Source organism: Quercus suber, unplaced genomic scaffold (assembly GCF_002906115.3).
Source record: "Quercus suber isolate HL8 unplaced genomic scaffold, Cork oak 2.0 scaffold_539, whole genome shotgun sequence".
Taxonomy (NCBI): domain Eukaryota; kingdom Viridiplantae; phylum Streptophyta; class Magnoliopsida; order Fagales; family Fagaceae; genus Quercus; species Quercus suber.
The window spans coordinates 62,840-81,711 of record NW_027069987.1 but is presented as its reverse complement, the minus strand read 5'-3'; the positions used below and the strand labels follow the sequence as shown (position 1 = coordinate 81,711).

The window sequence follows — 18,872 nt, the reverse complement described above, 5'->3', positions numbered from 1 at the left end:
CCAAAAAGTTTTTCCATTATCAGAGAACAGAGGCCAGTGAAAAGGTGTTGTTGGCATCTTTCCACTTACAGGATGATGCCTTAGAGTGGTATCAATGGTTTGAACAATCCCAACCAAACGTACAATAGGAAAAGTTCACCAAAGCCTTGTGCATCCGTTTTGGCCCTTCAGACTATGAAGATTTCGACGAGGCTCTCGCTAAATTACAATAAACGAGCACCATACGAGAATACCAAACGCAGTTTGAACGCCTGGCTACTCATGTCCGTCAATGGCCTCAGCGAGCATTGGTGGGTAGCTATGTCGGCGGGCTGAAAGAAGAGATCCGCGTAGAAGTTAAACTCTTCCGGCCCACCTCCCTCGTTCATGCCGCAAGCTTGGCTTGGTTACTAGAAGAAAAACTGTCCAAAACACGACTGCCAATATTCACAACACCACCCAGACCTTCATTGTCACAGCCCCCACCATACAAAATGTCCCTTCTTCCTACCCCAACACCCATCAAAACCACCACATCCTTTCATCCCAGCAACTGAACTACCACTAACTCGACATTAAAAAAATTGTCATGGGTTGAGATGCAAGCGCGATGGGAAAAAGGCCTTTGCTACAACTGCGACGAGAGGTTCGGACCAGGTCACCGATGCAAGAAGCAACAAATATTTGTCTTGGAAAAAATGGAAGAGACAGAAGAAAACTCTGGGGCAGTAGAGCTTGATCATGAACTTGAAGCATCACAAGCGGTACCGGAAATATCGCTCCATGCATTGTCTGGAGTGCCCACGCCCTGAACAATGCGAGTCACCGGCTTAATCCATGGCAGAAGATTGCACATACTTATTGACAGCGGCAGCACACATAATTTTGTCAATTTGAAATTCGCCAAGCGAATGGGCTGCTTTACAACTCCGGCACCGGCCTTCCAAGTGATGGTAGCCAACGGTGAAAAACTGCGGTGCGAAGAAATTTATGTGGCAGTACCCATAGAGATACAAGGCTATAAATTCCAAACTAACATGTATCCTTTCGATCTACAGGGTTCAGATGTAGTTTTGGGTATACAGTTGCTACAGAGTCTTGGCCGAGTTTTGCATGACTGGAATAAACTTTCCATGGAGTTTTGGGTCGACGGCCGACAATTCATTATACATGGGGAAGATAATGGAAGAGTGTTTCAAGAGTCCATACACTCCATCATACGGTTGGCATCTGACAGTGTGAAGTTTTGTATTATGCCAATTTTAGGAGGGCCCACCGAAGCACTTATAATAGAGATGGCTCACGACCCATGCAACGAACTTGACGCATTATTGAGGAAATAACAGCAGGTGTTTCAAACACCAAACACGTTGCCACTGCCCCGCACCCATGATCATCGCATTCCCTTGGAACCTGGGAGCGGGCCTGTGAGTGTCCGTCCTTACCGGTACCTCCACGTCCAAAAAAATGAGATTGAGCGAGCTGTCAGGGAGATGCTCGCCACGGGAATTATACGACCAAGTTTCAGCCCATTTTCGTCGCCGGTCCTCCTGGTTAAGAAGAAGGATGGCTCTTGGCGTTTTTGCGTGGACTACCGAGCATTAAATCGCGTCACAGTCAAGGATCATTATCCAATCCCAGCCATAGATGAGCTACTTGACGAACTCCATGGTGCGCCGTATTTCACCAAGTTGGACCTCAAATCGGGATATCATCAAATCCGGGTGCATTCCGACGATATTCATAAGACCACTTTTCGCACCCATGATGGCTATTACGAGTTTTCGGTCATGCCGTTTGGACTCACTAATGCCCCAGCAACATTCCAGTCCTTAATGAACGACATTTTCCGGGCATTACTGAGGAGGTACGTCCTTGTATTTTTTGATGACATATTGGTTTATAGCAAAACATGGGATGAACATTTAATCCATTTAGATACCGTGCTGCAAACTTTGATGGCCAATCGCTTATATGTAAACCAATCTAAATGTTTAATTGCTCAAGAAGAAGTAGAGTACCTAGACCATGTCATTAGTGTTACAGGCGTGGCTGCCGATTCGATGAAGATACATAGCATGGCAGATTGGCCAACTTCGACAACCACCACCGGCCTTCGTGGCTTCTTGGGGTTAATCGGTTACTACTGGAAATTCATCCAAAACTATGGCACCATCGCAGCACCGCTCACATAGTTATTGAAAACTAATGGATTCCATTAGTCAAAGGCAGCCGAGATGGCATTCCACACTCTCAAGCACGCAATGACTTAAGCCCCTATTCTCGCATTGCCGAACTTCACCAAGCAATTTGTGATTGAGTCCTATGCATCAGGAACTGGGCTAGGTGCAGTCCTTATGCAGGACACTCGACCCATCGCCTACTATAGCAAGGCACTTTCAGGCCGAGCCTTGGCGTGTTCCACCTATGAGAAGGAATTGATGGCCATCGTTTTATCGGTCCTCCAATGGCGTAATTATCTGTTGGGGTGGCGGTTTCCGATTCGTATTGACCATAAAAGCCTGAAATATTTACTAGAACAATTCATTTCGACCATGGATCAACAGAGATGGCTTGTGAAGTTGATGGGTTACGACTATGAGATCGAATACAAACCAGGTCGTGAGAATGTGGTGGCCGACGCTCTTTCATGTCTACATGTCGAGTTAACTGCAATAACTTATCCACGACCCATGTGGTTGGCCATGGTTCGCCATGAAGCCCATAACGATCCACTCTTGATTGCTATGAGAGATGACTTACAAAAAGGCACTAAGAGCATTAGCTATTATGAGGCACGGGGTGGCCAATTGTGGTACAAAGGCAGGTTGGTCTTGCCTCCAAATTCTCTGCACAAGGAAGCCATCATTCGAAAGTTTCACGATACACCAGTTGGGGGACACTCCAGAATTTTCTGAACTTTTAAACGTTTGGCTGCCAACTTCCATTAGACGAGCATGAAACGGGATGTTCAACACTACATTCAGAGGTGTGATGTTTGTCAACGTAACAAGCATGATACGATGACAGCGGCTGGTTTATTACAACCGTTGCCCATTCTAAACCGGGTTTGGGAGGATGTGTCCATGGATTTCATTGAAGGCCTTCCGACATCAAGTGGCTTCTCTGTCATCTTGGTAGTGGTGGATCGATTCTCCAAATATGGCCATTTTATCGCCCTTAAGCACCCTTACTCAGCAAAGGTGGTGGCAGAGACTTTTGTCAAGGAAGTTGTGCGACTTCACGGCATGCCACGATCCATAGTCTTTAACCGAGACCCTATTTTTACTAGTCGATTTTGGTCGGAATTCTTTCGCCTACATGGTTCTGAATTGCGTATGAGTTCGGCTTATCACCCTTAAACGGATGGTCAGACGGAAGTCCTCAGTCGTTGCTTGGAAACTTACCTGCGCTGCTTTGCAAGTTCCAAGCAAAAACAGTGGCTCCAGTGGCTGCCATGGGCAGAATATTGGTACAACACAAGCTACCATACCGCTACTCGTATGACACCCTTTGAAGCTGTTTATGGGCGACCCCTGGCAACCATTCATTCGTATGTGCACGGCGACACAATGGTGGCACAGGTCGAGCACTCCTTGCGAAGCCGAGATGAGATTCTCCGAGTGTTGAAAGACAGTTTGGCTACTGCCCAACAATGGATGAAAATGAATGCAGACCGCCACCGTCGTGAGTTGGAGTTTGCGCCTGGTGACCTTGTATATCTTCGGTTGCAGCCATTTCGACAATTATCTGTGCAAACTCGAGGAAATATGAAGTTATCTCCACGTTTTTACGGACCTTACCAGGTAATGGAACGTGTGGGAAAGGTGGCCTACTGATTAGCACTTCCAACCGATTCTCGGATTCATTCGGTCTTCCACGTTTCACAACTGAAGAAGCAATTGGGACACTTAGACCGGGTAGTACAAGGGCTCCCTAAGGTGCAAGACGATTGCAAGTTGTTGTTGGAACCCGCGGCAATTTTGGATTACCGTTGGAGCAAGGCAGGAAAGAAGGTCCTTCAGGAAGCATTAGAACATTGGACAGGAACAAAAAGTGATGATGCCACGTGGGAACCTCTTTCGGATTTACTGTAGCAGTTTCCCCATTTGAATCTTGAGGACAAGATTCGTTCTCCAGAGGGTGGGAATGTTATGACCTATGGGCATGAGGAGTTAGAAGAAATGGCTGAGTCAGATAGTGGCTAACATGGACCAAGTGATTTGGATCAAGAGATTGCCTCAAGTAGTAGTTATCGTGTGATAGGATAAATTGTTATTTGAATTTAATTAAGTTATTGTTTGGATAGGGTCTATCTTGTGATAGAACTCTAGATGATAAGATTAGGAGTTATCTTGTTATTTGGAATTCCATTTCAATGTATTTAAGCATTAAAGATGAATAACATGGGGCAATAAGAATTTAACCCAAACACTCTTTTCTCCCTTTAATTCTATGAGGGTAGTCGCCTCGAATATGACTAAGCCATTTTATCATTTGCAGTTCACTGCAGTGTTATGTTAGTTTAAACCAAATCTAATTGCATAATTAATCACTTTAATTAATTGGTTATAGATTTGATTGAATCTAACTCAGCTGGGGTCTAAAACCCAAACAATCCTAAATTTAAATGCTGCTGAACAGGGTTGGATCCCCTAATAGCATAATAAGACCATCCATTTGGTTTCTGAGAAAATCAGTGGTGATGTGAAAATCAAAATTGTTAGTGAAAGCATTTTTTGTTACATTTAAGAAAAAATTGTAGATACCATTTAATCAATATTGTAAAAGAATCGTAATTATTGACAACAGTTCGTATGTATATAGAGAATTATTTGACTGATAGGACATCTTATTAAAAAGAAAAGATCCGGTTTCATGATTTGCTATGAGATTTGATAAGAATTATGCATTGCAATTTAGGTTGTGTTATTGTATGTTTAATTTTTTTTCCCTATAAGCCCACTTCCCTCAATAACAATGATCAGGTTTCTTTAAATTTGACATCACATTTCCTTGAGCAGTATATTTATTAAAAACAAAAAAGCAAGGCCAAGATTAACATTATATATTTATAAAAATTCATCATAAAGAAAAATAATAAGGCCAAGATTAATATTTATAAAACAAAGCTGTGATTAACATTATATATTTATATTGATTAAGGCGATTGGAAGGTTAGTTGTATTATTCGTAATAACGTTGGTCAATATGTAGCCTGTATTGAATGGCATCTTCGAGAAGACAAGAGAGTGGGACATGGTGGTTGAAGATAAAATTTCAGGAATTAACTACAGATGGCAAGTGGTGGCTATTTGGTTACAGTTCCTCTTAACCACCAACCATGCTACCGTTTAATTAATGAAAAAGGGTAGTCAGTGCTATGCTACCGTTTTCTTTTTGGGTCAGACAACTTTTATTAGGAGTAGTTTTTAAAGAAAAAGTCTAGAGACACCCAACATGTCTTGTCACAACTTAATTACATGGGAAATTGCAAATAGTTGAGAAAAAAAAAATTGGAGTGACATTGTTATAATCATTTTGAAAACCATGAGATCCACATAACGTTGACAACACATAAACACTTTTTTTTTCCTTCTTAAAAACTCTAGAAAAAATTGGTCATTACTCTTTTTAAAAAAAACAATTTAGTATTTTGCAATTTTTCTCAAACTAATTATAAAAATATTCTTTTTTTGAAAATTAATTTTCTCAAAATCGGGTTAAGCCCTATAGTGACGTTTTTAAAGAGCCTATAATGACGTTTTAAGAATCTATAGTGGCGTTTTGTAACTTGATCTCCATGAAATCAAGTTATAGGTAAAAAAAAAAAAAAAATTTACATGTAACTCGACTTTATGGAAATCGAGTTACAAAACGCCGCTATAGGTCCTTAAAACGTCACTATAAGCTCCTTAAAACGCCACTATAGTGCTCCAGAATTTTTTTTTTTTTTAATAACTTGATTTTGAGAAAATCGAATTTCAAAAGAGTGGAATTTTCCTAATTAGTTTGAGAAATGGGGCAAAATGCTGGAATTTTTTTTTTTTTAATGGGCATTTGCCTATTTTCTCCTTAAAAACACATTAAAAATATAATATCAATTTTTTTTTTCAAATATTTTTTTTACATTATGAATAATTTAAACACGTGTTTTCATATATATGGTACAATTTTATAAACCTCCCACACATTTAAGATCAATGTTACATTAACCACTACACTTGCTGACTTCCTTATGTCTCCCATTGAATTCATATTTTATTTATTTTTGTTTTACAAGATGAATAGTTTTTCATTTTATTTTATCACTATTTACTTAATAGTATTTGCTAAATTTTTTTGTGTTTAATTATGCTTTTACATCATTACATGTGAATGTGAAACTTGTAAATTTATGATAAAAATGATTTTATTTTTAATTAAAATGCTTTTTAATTGAAAGATTACTATAAACAAAAAATTTTAAAGCTTGTTTATATTTTATTAATTCTATTCACATTATAAAAATAATGAAAATTCATTTGAAAGTTATTTAAATTGCTTTAGATTTTTTTAGGTAAATTTTTATATTTTTACACATTTAATACCTTTATTTGTATTTTAATTAATGTTAAATTAATTTTAACTTCATCACAATTTGACCTTGGTTGAACTTCGGACCAACCTTAAAAACTTTGAATGTTTCCATTTTTCGATTATTTGAATTGTTTGAAAAGGGCGGCCGAATGCCTGAATCTCATCATATCCAAATTAATATGCAAACCTTTCGGTAAAATTTCTAGCACTAGCAGACTTAAAAGCTATTATATACTTTATTATGGGCATTGGTTGATCCTTTGCATTTCAAATGTATGCAATTTACTTTCTGAATGTAAGTAGTTTGACACTTCGTAACTCCTATTGTTTTTTTCCCGATGTCAATGCAGTTAAGAAAAAAATTGTGTTTCTTTTAATTGATTTAGAGCACTCGCATAAGTGGGTGCATAATAGAAAAAGAGGTAAAATTTACACAATTTCTCCTAAAATTAAACTGCATCAGCTTGTCTATTGTTGTGTAAATATTTTATTAATTTTTCTGTCATCATTATACCACCTCGCTCTCTCTCTTCTTCTCCACCTCACTCTCTATCTCTACAACCGATCAATCCGTCCACCCACCTCCCAACCACCATCACCACAACATTACATTTTACTATACATAATAATCTGACCACAAAATCAATGGGAAATCAAACACTCCCACACACGGACACACCAACAAAGACAAAGAAAGCATTGTTGCAAATTCGTGGTTGTGGGTCGATGCTTAGGGGTCGATTAGAATAGGGCTCGGTGCTTGTGGCAAAGATCGGTGTTTGTGGGTCGATTTGATTGAGCCTCTATGCTTGTGGATTTGTGCTTGTGACAGAGATGGATGCTTGTAGTGGCTTAGGGCTTAAACATAGGGAGAGGTGATCTGACTGTGAAGGAGAGGGAGAGGTAATAAGAGCAAAGGAGGCTCCAACTCATGCCCATGGAGGCTCAAGTGGAGAAAGGCAATCTGAGTGTGTTTAGAAATGGGTAGAGAGAGAAAGTGTGTTTAGAGGAATGGGTAGAGAGAAAGAGTGTGTGTGTGTGTGTGTGTGTGTGTGTGTGTGTGTGTGTGTGTGTGTATTTAGAAAGGTTAAAAGGGTAGCTAAGAGATAATTAAAAAGTGAAAAAAAAATTATATAAATAAAATAGAGTGTATAATCCATAATCTGATATGAGTGATTTTGAGAGGTCACCGTGTAAAACAGAAAAGTAAGATTTTATGTTAAAATAGACAGAAAATGTAAGACAAATTGATGCGAATGTTCTTACCTTGCAAATCATAAAGGTGATCTAAGATTACCTACGGTTAATTTTTTTTTTTTAGAATAATTTTTTAAACACATGTTGATGCTCATTTTGGGAAGCCCAGTAGAAAGAAGAAGCCCAGCAACATGGGCAGAAAAGAGTTAGTAAGTGGATAAAAAAACCATTAAGCCCAAGTGGCAAGAATAATGGATCATAGGCCCATGAAATAAACAAATGGGTCTTGAGGAAGCAAACGGGCTTAAAGGAGTCTGGAAATAGAGAAGTAGCAAAACCCATGGGCAGTATATGATGTAGAAAAGTGAGAATGGGCCATAGCAGACCCAAAGTAATTAAAGTAAAGAAAGTAAGGGGTTGATGGAAAGTCCATAAGCTCCAAGGATGAAGGATAAAGTAATTGGGCCAGGGAAGCCCAAATAATTTAGTAAAAGCCCATGGGAACACAAGACTAGAAAGGGCCAAGGATGCCCAAGGAAAGTAGTAAGGGCCAAGAATGCCCAAGGAAAGTAAAATAGGCCAAGGATGCCTAAAAGGAAAATGGGACACAGGAGCCCGCAAGTAATGTAACCAAAAAATCCCAAATGATTATACTGAGTCATTGAGAGAGGAATAAGCAACAAACCCAAAGAGGCCCAGCAAGCTTGGGTCAAATAACAACACAGCAGGAATAGCAGAGTGGTATGGCAGGAAATGATGGCAAGGCTACGGAAAGAGTAAAAGTGTAGGCTGAAGGAAGGAAAGCCCACAATCCAGCAAAGCCCAGCCCCCAAAGGAAGCAAGGCATAGAGAATGGGAGATCAAAAAACAGCCCACGGCATAAGAAGCCAATATGACCGGCAGAATATGTAGACAAGCCTCCAGATCACAACAAACGCATGAGCGGCAAGCAAGCTTTAAACATACATAGAAGTGAAGCACGCGCAAGGTCCAGACATCACCAGCCTGTACCCAACCAATACAGGACATGGTGAGGTCATGGGTCAGAGGTAAGAGGGCATGGTCTAGCGGTGGGGAGAGGGGAAAACCTATTTTGGGGCTTCTGCTCAGGCCCTTTTAGGGGAAATGTCCTGCTGGGATAACATGCCACCCAAAAGAAATAAGAATGAGTTGGAGTCACTAGATGCATACCATGAGGGATAGAGAGAGAGAAAGCACCCACACTGTAACAGATAGGAGGATCACAGTAAACAAAAAAACAAAATAGCCTTCTTTGTCTGATAATGGGAGGTGGCACAGCCAGCACAGGTAAGTGGTGAGGGTTGAACGACTGACGAACCAATAGTGGTCGGCAAGGACACCCATACCAAACAAGGGTAGTTAAAGGCTAAAATAGTAAAAACCAGTCACGGCAGGCACTATAAAAAGGGGCCTTCGCCGTGCACGGGAAAGGGGATCAAAGTAATAGGAATCTCTAAGAGAAAATCATAAAATAGGAGTAAGCACTAAGAAAGGAAGGGGGAAAAACAAAGGAAAAAGTGAGAACTTAGAATGGCAAACATGCACCAATAGGTTGATCTTCTCTCTCCCTTTCCCTGCTCTCTATCAAAGAAAAAGGATCCTCATTGAACATAAACCATTTGGGCATATTCTCTCAAAGCAATTAATTTCTTTTCCTGAGGAGATTATTCGCATTGAGGAAGTGGTTTTCCCTTCTCGATTTCAAGCTCCGTAGCCTTATTTGGCATGGCAGAGTGATTTTTCCTTTCTTGATTTAGGAAGTCCATTATTATTATTTCCCCATTTATTTCTGTTACTTTTGTGTACGGGGGTGCTTTTTGTCGCTTCCTTTTATTTATTCTGTCTAGTATTTCTTGTGTTATCTTTATTATATCTGCCTACCATAACTTCCCTATAGCAGCTCTGCTTGCCATGGGTATGTGATCAAAACCTGGCAAAATGGGGCATAGTTTGTGCACAAGTCAGACTAAAGTTAGTTACAGTTGGACCGGTCTCAACTCTCTTACTCAGAACACTTGGACTTAGTACCACAAGAGGCAGCCCAACCCAACATTGTAAAAAAAGCCCACTACAACACACACATAAGAATTTTACACTCGCTCACTTACTCGGGCTCAACTCGTTAGTTCACCTAGAGTACCCTGTCAAAAGGGTCTAACCTTTGACTACGTAGCCCAGGATGTTAAATCAAGAGGAGCAAGCTAACCTTTTTTTTTTTTTTTGAGAAACCGGAGCAAGCTAACCTCACCAATGTGGACGGCCACTATCTTTATTTTTAGAATAATTTTTTAAACACACATAGTAATTGCTTCTTGTGTGGCCACAAATATGAGAAAAATTTATTATCAAATATTTCATGCAAAAGTAAACAAATGATCATGCTTCAACTAGGAAAACAATTTATTTGATGTATTCATTAGGAAATGAACAAAGTTTTTCTCCAAACTAGTTTGCAGAAAAAATTTTCAAACTTCTCATATATCTCTTTTTTTTGTGTGAATTTTGAAAATCTAACTGTTGTATTTCATGTTCCTTATGTTCTTAACATGCGTATTAAATTTCGTTTAAATTGGATATTATTTACTATACAATCAATAAACTTATTTTTTATACAAAATTTTAGATCATAAAATTTTGAAATTTTAACATTTATTTGATGTCTATCAATTGATTTTTGATTTTTTTGAAATTTTACATGCATGAAGAATATAATAAGAACATGCATTCTAACAGTTAGATTTTTAAAATTTATACTCAATATAAAAATATATGAGAAGTTTGTAAAATTTCTCTCCAAACTTATTTGAAAAAAAAAACTTTGTACCGTTAAAACATATTAGTTTAAAATAAAATACCATAAAAAAAAAAAATTGACATGACAGCAGTACATTTGCAATTAATTGATTATAGCTACGTCAAACGCGTGGGGCCTGTAATAAATACTAATAGAGACCTATTTTGCATCATCGATTAAACCCGGGTGCACCTGCATTTGCTCTAAATAGACTCGCACCTTTTCTTTCTTTTCTTTTTTTCTTTTTTGAGGAACACTCGCAGCTTATCTTGTCAAGCTCAAGTAAGGCATCAATCATACCCAAAAAAAAAAAAAAAAAAAAAAAAAGGTCTAGGCCTTTGTAGAAGTGACGCCTATTTTGTTATCATCAATACCCTTGTGCACCCATGTTTCCACTATATAGACGCCCTATTTTATTAAGCGAACCTAAATTTTGCACATTGGAAATGAAAAAGCAAGGAAGAGGATTTTCACTTCCAAGCCATTCTTCTCTTGTTCATTGCACTCCTGCATGTAAAAATTCCTACTATTTTTGCTGGTAGCAGTACTTCCACCTTCAGTTATTTTGGTGGGAATGAGACAGATCATCAAGCTTTGTTGGCCTTCAAAAAGCAAATAACACGACCCTGAAAACATTTTGAGCTCGTGGAATGATTCCCTCCATTTCTGCGAGTGGGAAGGTGTTGCGTGCGGCCACAAGCATAGAAGAGTCACTGTATTAGATCTGGGTTCTAGAGGTTTGGTGGGTTCCTTGTCTCCATTCATAGGCAACCTCAGCTTCATTAGGGTAATCGAGCTCTCCAACAACAACATTGGAGGCCAAATTGTAGATGAAGTTGGTCGTCTACTCAGGTTGCGACGATTGAACCTGTCTATTAACTCCTTCCAAGGGAAAATTCCTGCAAACCTTTCCCATTGCTCCAAACTTATATTTCTTGGAGTTGGTAAAAATAACCTTTCAGAGTCCATCACAAAGGAGCTTGCTTCTTTGTCAGAGCTGGAGTTTCTTGCTGTTCGCAACAACAATCTCACAGGAGGAATCCCACCTTTCATTGGAAACTTAAGCTCTCTCCAAGTTTTTTTTGCAGCCTATAATGCCTTTGGNAAAAAAAAAAAAAAGGTCTAGGCCTTTGTAGAAGTGACGCCTATTTTGTTATCATCAATACCTTGTGCACCCATGTTTCCACTATATAGACGCCCTATTTTATTAAGCGAACCTAAATTTTGCACATTGGAAATGAAAAAGCAAGGAAGAGGATTTTCACTTCCAAGCCATTCTTCTCTGTTCATTGCACTCCTGCATGTAAAATTCCTACTATTTTTGCTGGTAGCAGTACTTCCACCTTCAGTTATTTTGGTGGGAATGAGACAGATCATCAAGCTTTGTTGGCCTTCAAAAAGCAAATAACACGACCCTGAAACATTTTGAGCTCGTGGAATGATTCCCTCCATTTCTGCGAGTGGGAAGGTGTTGCGTGCGGCCACAGCATAGAAGAGTCACTGTATTAGATCTGGGTTCTAGAGGTTTGGTGGGTTCCTTGTCTCCATTCATAGGCAACCTCAGCTTCATTAGGGTAATCGAGCTCTCCAACAACAACATTGGAGGCAATTGTAGATGAAGTTGGTCGTCTACTCAGGTTGCGACGATTGAACCTGTCTATTAACTCCTTCCAAGGGAAATTCCTGCAAACCTTCCCATTGCTCCAAACTTATATTTCTTGGAGTTGGTAAAATAACCTTCAGAGTCCATCACAAAGGAGCTTGCTTCTTTGTCAGAGCTGGAGTTTCTTGCTGTTCGCAACAACAATCTCACAGGAGAATCCCACCTTTCATTGGAAACTTAAGCTCTCTCCAAGTTTTTTTTGCAGCCTATAATGCCTTTGGAGGACACATTCCAGATGCCTTGGGTGATGGCAAACGAACTCTCTGGTTTGATCCCATCCAGATCACATGTTTGAGGGAGGCTTTAGCCTTCACCGTTATGCTAGCATGGCCTTGCCTAATTGTGTAATGGAGATTGTTGACTCAAAGCTTTTAAATAATGTTGATGAAGTGATTGATAATCATAATTTTAGCCCTACAAATAGAAAAGAGGAGTGTTTGATATCCATGGTCAAGGTTGGAGTGGCGTGCTCTATGGATTTGCCACAAGAACGATGGGACATTAGCAAGGCCATTTCTGAGCTGCATTTGGTCAGGGACATTCTTCTTGGCTCTAGGAGTTAATGCAACATGTTTGACCACATGGAAGGTAAAAAATCATAGTTTTCACCCTCTTAATGTTGGTATTAATTAAATAATTTACTTACTTTGCTATTTTCCTCTTTATGTTGTATCGCAGGCCGATAAGGTCTACGATCCTTCAAATTTTTACAATGGATGGAGAGATTCTTCTGGCATACTAGATAAGCATGGTCATGGTTTATTGCATAAGGAGTGTTCTGCATGTTTCTTATACCTTGTCTTATATTTGTGTTTTATACGTTTGTGAGTAACTCAAAATAATATCCCTCAAACTTGTATCTATGTTTAATTCTATTGATATTATGCTTTGAAAATTAACTATTTAATTTAATTTGTAGTTGTAATATACTCAAGCAAATAATAAGATGCATTTCCCACTTACTACCAATTCCTCGTCAATACATTTTTTTTCAAAGGTCGAGGTTAAATAATAGAAGGATGGATGATTTGTTTATATTAATGCAAATCACATATATCCATGCTATGGTAACACATATCAGTTGCACTATACTTTCATTGAGAAATGTTATACTATATTTTCACAATAAATTTTAAGTGACAGGTTGTTATTAGTTGATATTAAGGGTCGTCAATGGGCCGGGTCGGGCTGGCCCGGCCCATTTTTACTTGGCCCAAGGGCACAATGGGCTGGGCATAATGGGCTATTAACTAGTTAATGGGCCGGGTCGGGCTGGGCCAAAAGAGAAAACCCTAGCCCATGACCCCGCCCATGGGCAATGCCCATTTTGTCTTTAGTGGGCTAGGTTACTAAGTTGGGCCTAATGGGCTACCCATGAGATTGTGTTAGCATATTATTTTATTATTTTTAGAAATAAATAATCAATTTTTAATAAGGGAATAATCAATCTAGTTTTTTTAAAAGGAAAGAATCAAAGAATTTAATACTTAATTACAATTTTTTTTATCGTCAAATCTATTTAATTTTTTTTAAATAAGGCTTCAAATAGTTTTTTATTTTTATCTTTAATAAAAAAAAATCAAATGATTAATTCAAATTTGCTAGACTACTAGGAAAATATATATTTAGTAAACTAAGTTTAGCACAATTACTTTAAGTATCTTAGTGGTTGAGAGAGTTTTCTTAAGAAATTCTATTACAATATTTCAAGATCAATCCTTCATACACTTCCTATATATTTTTGTTAAAAATTCTAAGTTATTGGACTGGGCAACAGGTTGGGCCAACGGGCTGGGCTACTGGGCTAGCCCACCGGGTGCCCATGGGCATAAAAACTAACCCATGGCCTAACCCACTGGGCTAGTGGGCTACTTATGGGCCTTAATAACAACGGGCTGGGCCGCCCATTAGCCCGATGGGCTGTCGGGTTTTTGGGTCGGCCCGTGGGCTATGGGCTATTTGATGACCCTTAGTTGATATTCGTGAGTAAAAAAATAATTTAAGTGGTGGTTTCAAATTAGAACTAGTAACAACTTACCACATAAGATTTTGTTGTGAAAATATTGCGAAAAAATGTTATAGACACAACACTTCTCATTAAAAAACATATATAATTATTAATGTTGTTTGGAATTTGTAAAATATATAATTTGTTATTCACATAAACTTTACCTAACGTGTTGATGAGAATGTGCCATGTTCCTCTCAAACCAATTCTCCCAAAACATAGTAGTAGGAAATTAAAATGCCGATAGAAATACCCATTCTCAGTGGACACCTGAACGTACTCCATCTTCAATGGCATACTAGATAAGCATCCTATTGGTTTATTGAACAAGGAGTGTTCTATTTGTTTCTTATACCTTGTCATATATCCGGATTCTACGAACCTGAGTATATTATGCTTGGAAAGTTAACTATGTAATTTCATTTGCAGTTTTAGTATTTTCAGCCAATAATAAGTAGTATTTTCCACTTGCTTCCCATTCTCATTAATATATTTTTCTTCAAAGTTATAGCTCAAATAATATATGTTTGATTTGGTTATATCAACGCAAATCACATCTGCAAGAAGTAGGTACCATACATGTAATTTCAAAATCATATTAACTTAGTCAAGAATTCAATTATATTTTGCAAGTTGGCCTATGATTGTAAAGATTATCCTTCACCGTTATGCTAGCATGGCCTTGCCTAATTGTGTAATGGAGATTGTTGACTCAAAGCTTTTAAATAATGTTGATGAAGTGATTGATAATCATAATTTTAGCCCTACAAATAGAAAAGAGGAGTGTTTGATATCCATGGTCAAGGTTGGAGTGGCGTGCTCTGTGGATTTGCCACAAGAGCGATGGGACATTAGCAAGGCTATTTCTGAGCTGCATTTGGTCAGGGACATTCTTCTTGGCTCTAGGAGTTAATGCAACATGTTTGACTACATGGAAGGTAAAAAATCATAGTTTTCACCCTCTTAATGTTGGTATTAATTAAATAATTTACTTACTTTGCTATTTTCCTCTTTATGTTGTATCGCAGGCCCATAAGGTCTACGATCCTTCAAAGTTTTACAATGGATGGAGAGATTCTTCTGGCATACTAGATAAGTATGGTCATGGTTTATTGCATAAGGAGTGTTCTGCATGTTTCTTATACCTTGTCTTATATTTGTGTTTTATACGTTTGTGAGTAACTCAAAATAATTTCCCTCAAACTTGTATCTATGTTTAATTCTATTGATATTATGCTTTGAAAATTAACTATTTAATTTAATTTGTAGTTGTAATATATTCAAGCAAATAATAAGATGTGTTTCCCACTTACTACCAATTCATCTTCAATACATTTTTTTTCAAAGGTCGAGGTTAAATAATAGAAGGATGGATGATTTGTTTCTATTAATGCAAATCACATATATCCATGCTATGGTTACCCATATCAGTTGCACTATATTTTCATTGAGAAATGTCATACTATATTTTCACAATACTTTCATAATAAATTTTAAGTGACAGATTGTTATTAGTTGATATTGGTGAGTAAAAAAATAATTTAAGTGGTGGTTTCAAATTAGAACTAGTAACAACTTACCACATAAGATTTTGTTGTGAAAATATTGCGAAAAAATGTTATAGACACAACACTTCTCATTAAAAAAACATATATAATTATTAATATTGTTTGGAATTTGTAAAATATATACATTAGGAATGAATGAAGAAATGTTAAAAAAAGAATAAAGAAATAATATTTTAATAGGATAGAGAAAAATATAGAGAGTCTGTTAGAAAGTGTATTTAAAAAAAATAAGTAGGTAAAAAGAAAAAGTTACTATTCATTCTCCAAACAGTATATAAATTTAGAGAGATTGCTAACGATGCTCTTAACCACGCTTAGCCAACCAACAAGTGAGTCGTGTACAAAGTACACATTTCGGCTTCTTAAAGTAGTTTAAAACCTAATGCTACAATCAAGTTTGTAGCCAAAGTTCTTCCGTTGATTAAAATAGGTTATTATTCACATAAACTTTACCTAACGTGTTGATGAGAATATGCCATGTTCCTCTCAAACCAATTCTCCCAAAACATAGAAATTAAAATGCCGATAGAAATACCCATTCTCAGTGGACACATGAACGTACTCCATCTTCAATGGCATACTAGATAAGCATGCTATTGGTTTATCGAACAAGGAGTGTTCTATTTGTTTCTTATACCTTGTCTTATATCCGGATTCTATGAACCTGAGTATTATGCTTGGAAAGTTAACTATGTAATTTCATTTGCAGTTTTAGTATTTTCAGCCAATAATAAGTAGTATTTTCCACTTGCTTCCCCTTCTCATTAATATATTTTTCTTCAAAGTTATAGCTCAAATAATAGATGGATGTTTGATTTGGTTATATCAATGCAAATCACATCTGCAAGAAGTAGGTACCATACATGTAATTTCAAAATCATATTAACTTAGTCAAAAATTCAATTATATTTTGCAAGTTGGCCTATGATTGTAAAGATTAAGTTATAAAATTTGGAGTTAATTTGATCTTACCCGTATGTTTATATACGATACAAAAGATAGTCTTTATTGGTTTTTGATGGGTCGATTAGTTCTATATGACCCATATGTTTTTTTCATATTAAAAAAAAAAATTGAAAATACTCTTTAACCCTTTTTTTGTTTTTCATATTTTCTTTTTGTACAAAAATTTCCTAACCTCTTTTTATATATATATTTTAAAAAAAATTTCAAAAACTTTCCCCTCCTAGAAAAGTTTCCTTCCCTTCCCTCAAATTCTATATAGAAGCTCCTAGATAGAGATCTCTTAGAGAAAAACTTATTCACAATATTATTCATAAATTTGTGATGGGGTAAAAGTAATTTGTGCACAAGCTCGAGCTTAAAAAAATTTTAACAAAAAAATAAATCAAGTTTTTTTGTTTGATAATGATCTTCAGCTCTACTAGTGTTTAAAATAAAATGAATAAACAAGGCTGTCTTTTAATACCCAGGCTCGATTATAGACCCAATGGCAGCTCCATGTTTAACTTAGGGAGGTCACAGGACCACCTTGACTAGCAAAAAATATTTATATATACTTGCAAAATAAAATTATAATGGATTTTACTAATGTGTGCCCTAAGGGCACACAATAGTATACCATTTTTGGAAAAAGTTTTATTGAGAGTTGAAGAAGTTTTGACAGCTTTTTCAATTCCCAATAAAATTTTTTCAAAAACAGATTTGTTAATGTATGCCCTAAGGGCATATATTAACCAGACCCAATTATAATAAACTAACTTATTTTGACCGTCCTAATAAAAATGTTGAATACCATGACTTGAAAATCACAAGAATTTGATTCTAAAAAAGTAAGAGTAATGTTACATCTACAACATTTTCACAATAATTTTGTAATAAATCTTATGTGATAAGTTGTTACCGATTCTAATTTGAGTCCAATATTGACATTATTTTTTTACTCACCAATAACACCTTATTGCATAAGATTTTTTGTGAAAATTTTATAAATGTAGCATTACTCCAAACATTGTTTTGGCCCTCCAAACATACTTCTTAATAAAAATTAGCCCAAATAACAATAAAAATATCCTAAACAAAAACAAGACTAGATCAAACAACAACAAATGAACAAAGTATTCAACAAAAAGCCTATTCAAAAACAAAAAACAAAAATAAAAATCCCTAATCATTCAAATTTGCAACTTGTTCAACCTATTATATAAAAATAGTGTCAAATTTCATTTTTCCTTAAAAAACAGTTTAAGAAAAATATTGTGTTCGTATGTTCTCCTTGTCGATGCTTGTAATTATGCCCTCTTTGGCTTTGCAGTCGCAACAATTTTACTCTTCTTAGTTTGGCTCACAGTTGTAGCAAATATCATCCGTCTCTCTCTCTCTCCATATTTTTCTCTTTTCTATTATCATTCAAACTCTCTCTCATTTTATTATTCTTCTCTCAACATTTTCAGTTTTCACTTTATCTTTTATTATTCTATTTTTTCTTTGTCTCTTTATTAGTACAAAAAAATTATAATAATTCATGTATTTTTGTGTGTGTATGTGTTTCTTTTGTTTGTTAACGTTGATATATTCAAGTTATCTCTTTGTTAAATTTTGTATAATTTAAATTTTTTAGTAACTATTCTAAAAAATAATTCCTAAAACCACCAAATACATTCCTAATTACGTTAACACTAGGGAGAAAATCTATTAGACTACTACCTTATTTGGATTCAATATTCGTAGATGAAGGCTGAATTAACACTACCGCCTTAGACCCAAATAACAGTCTCCTCGGTCATTTGCCAAAATCGAAGGGTACTTAAACATAATCCTATGGGTCCCCAAGAAATAACAGAAAATAAAGTAGTAAACACGGTTGGATGATGGATGAACGGGTCGGGTCGGGCTTAAACTCAATGATCTCGATTCATTATCCTCAATTGTTTACGAAAACATTTCCCCCCAACTTGGAAAACTTTTTATTTTCCTTCCCTCTCATTCTTTCTTTCTATAGAAGCTCTGTGAGGAAAACTTTTTCACAACATTATTCATTTATTTTTCCTCTCAAATCCATTTCTCCCAACACAAATTAGTAGCAGGAAAATGCCAATAGAA

At 36.7% G+C, this 18,872-nt stretch overlaps 1 long non-coding RNA gene across 1 annotated transcript; it reads left to right on the top strand.

Moving 5' to 3' along the window:
- Nucleotides 1-14,904: 14,904 nt before the first annotated feature.
- Nucleotides 14,905-15,493, top strand: LOC136063540 (uncharacterized). The gene is made up of 2 exons (XR_010625161.1): nucleotides 14,905-15,179; nucleotides 15,270-15,493. It is a non-coding gene; the product is annotated as an uncharacterized LOC136063540 (long non-coding RNA).
- Nucleotides 15,494-18,872: the final 3,379 nt, after the last annotated feature.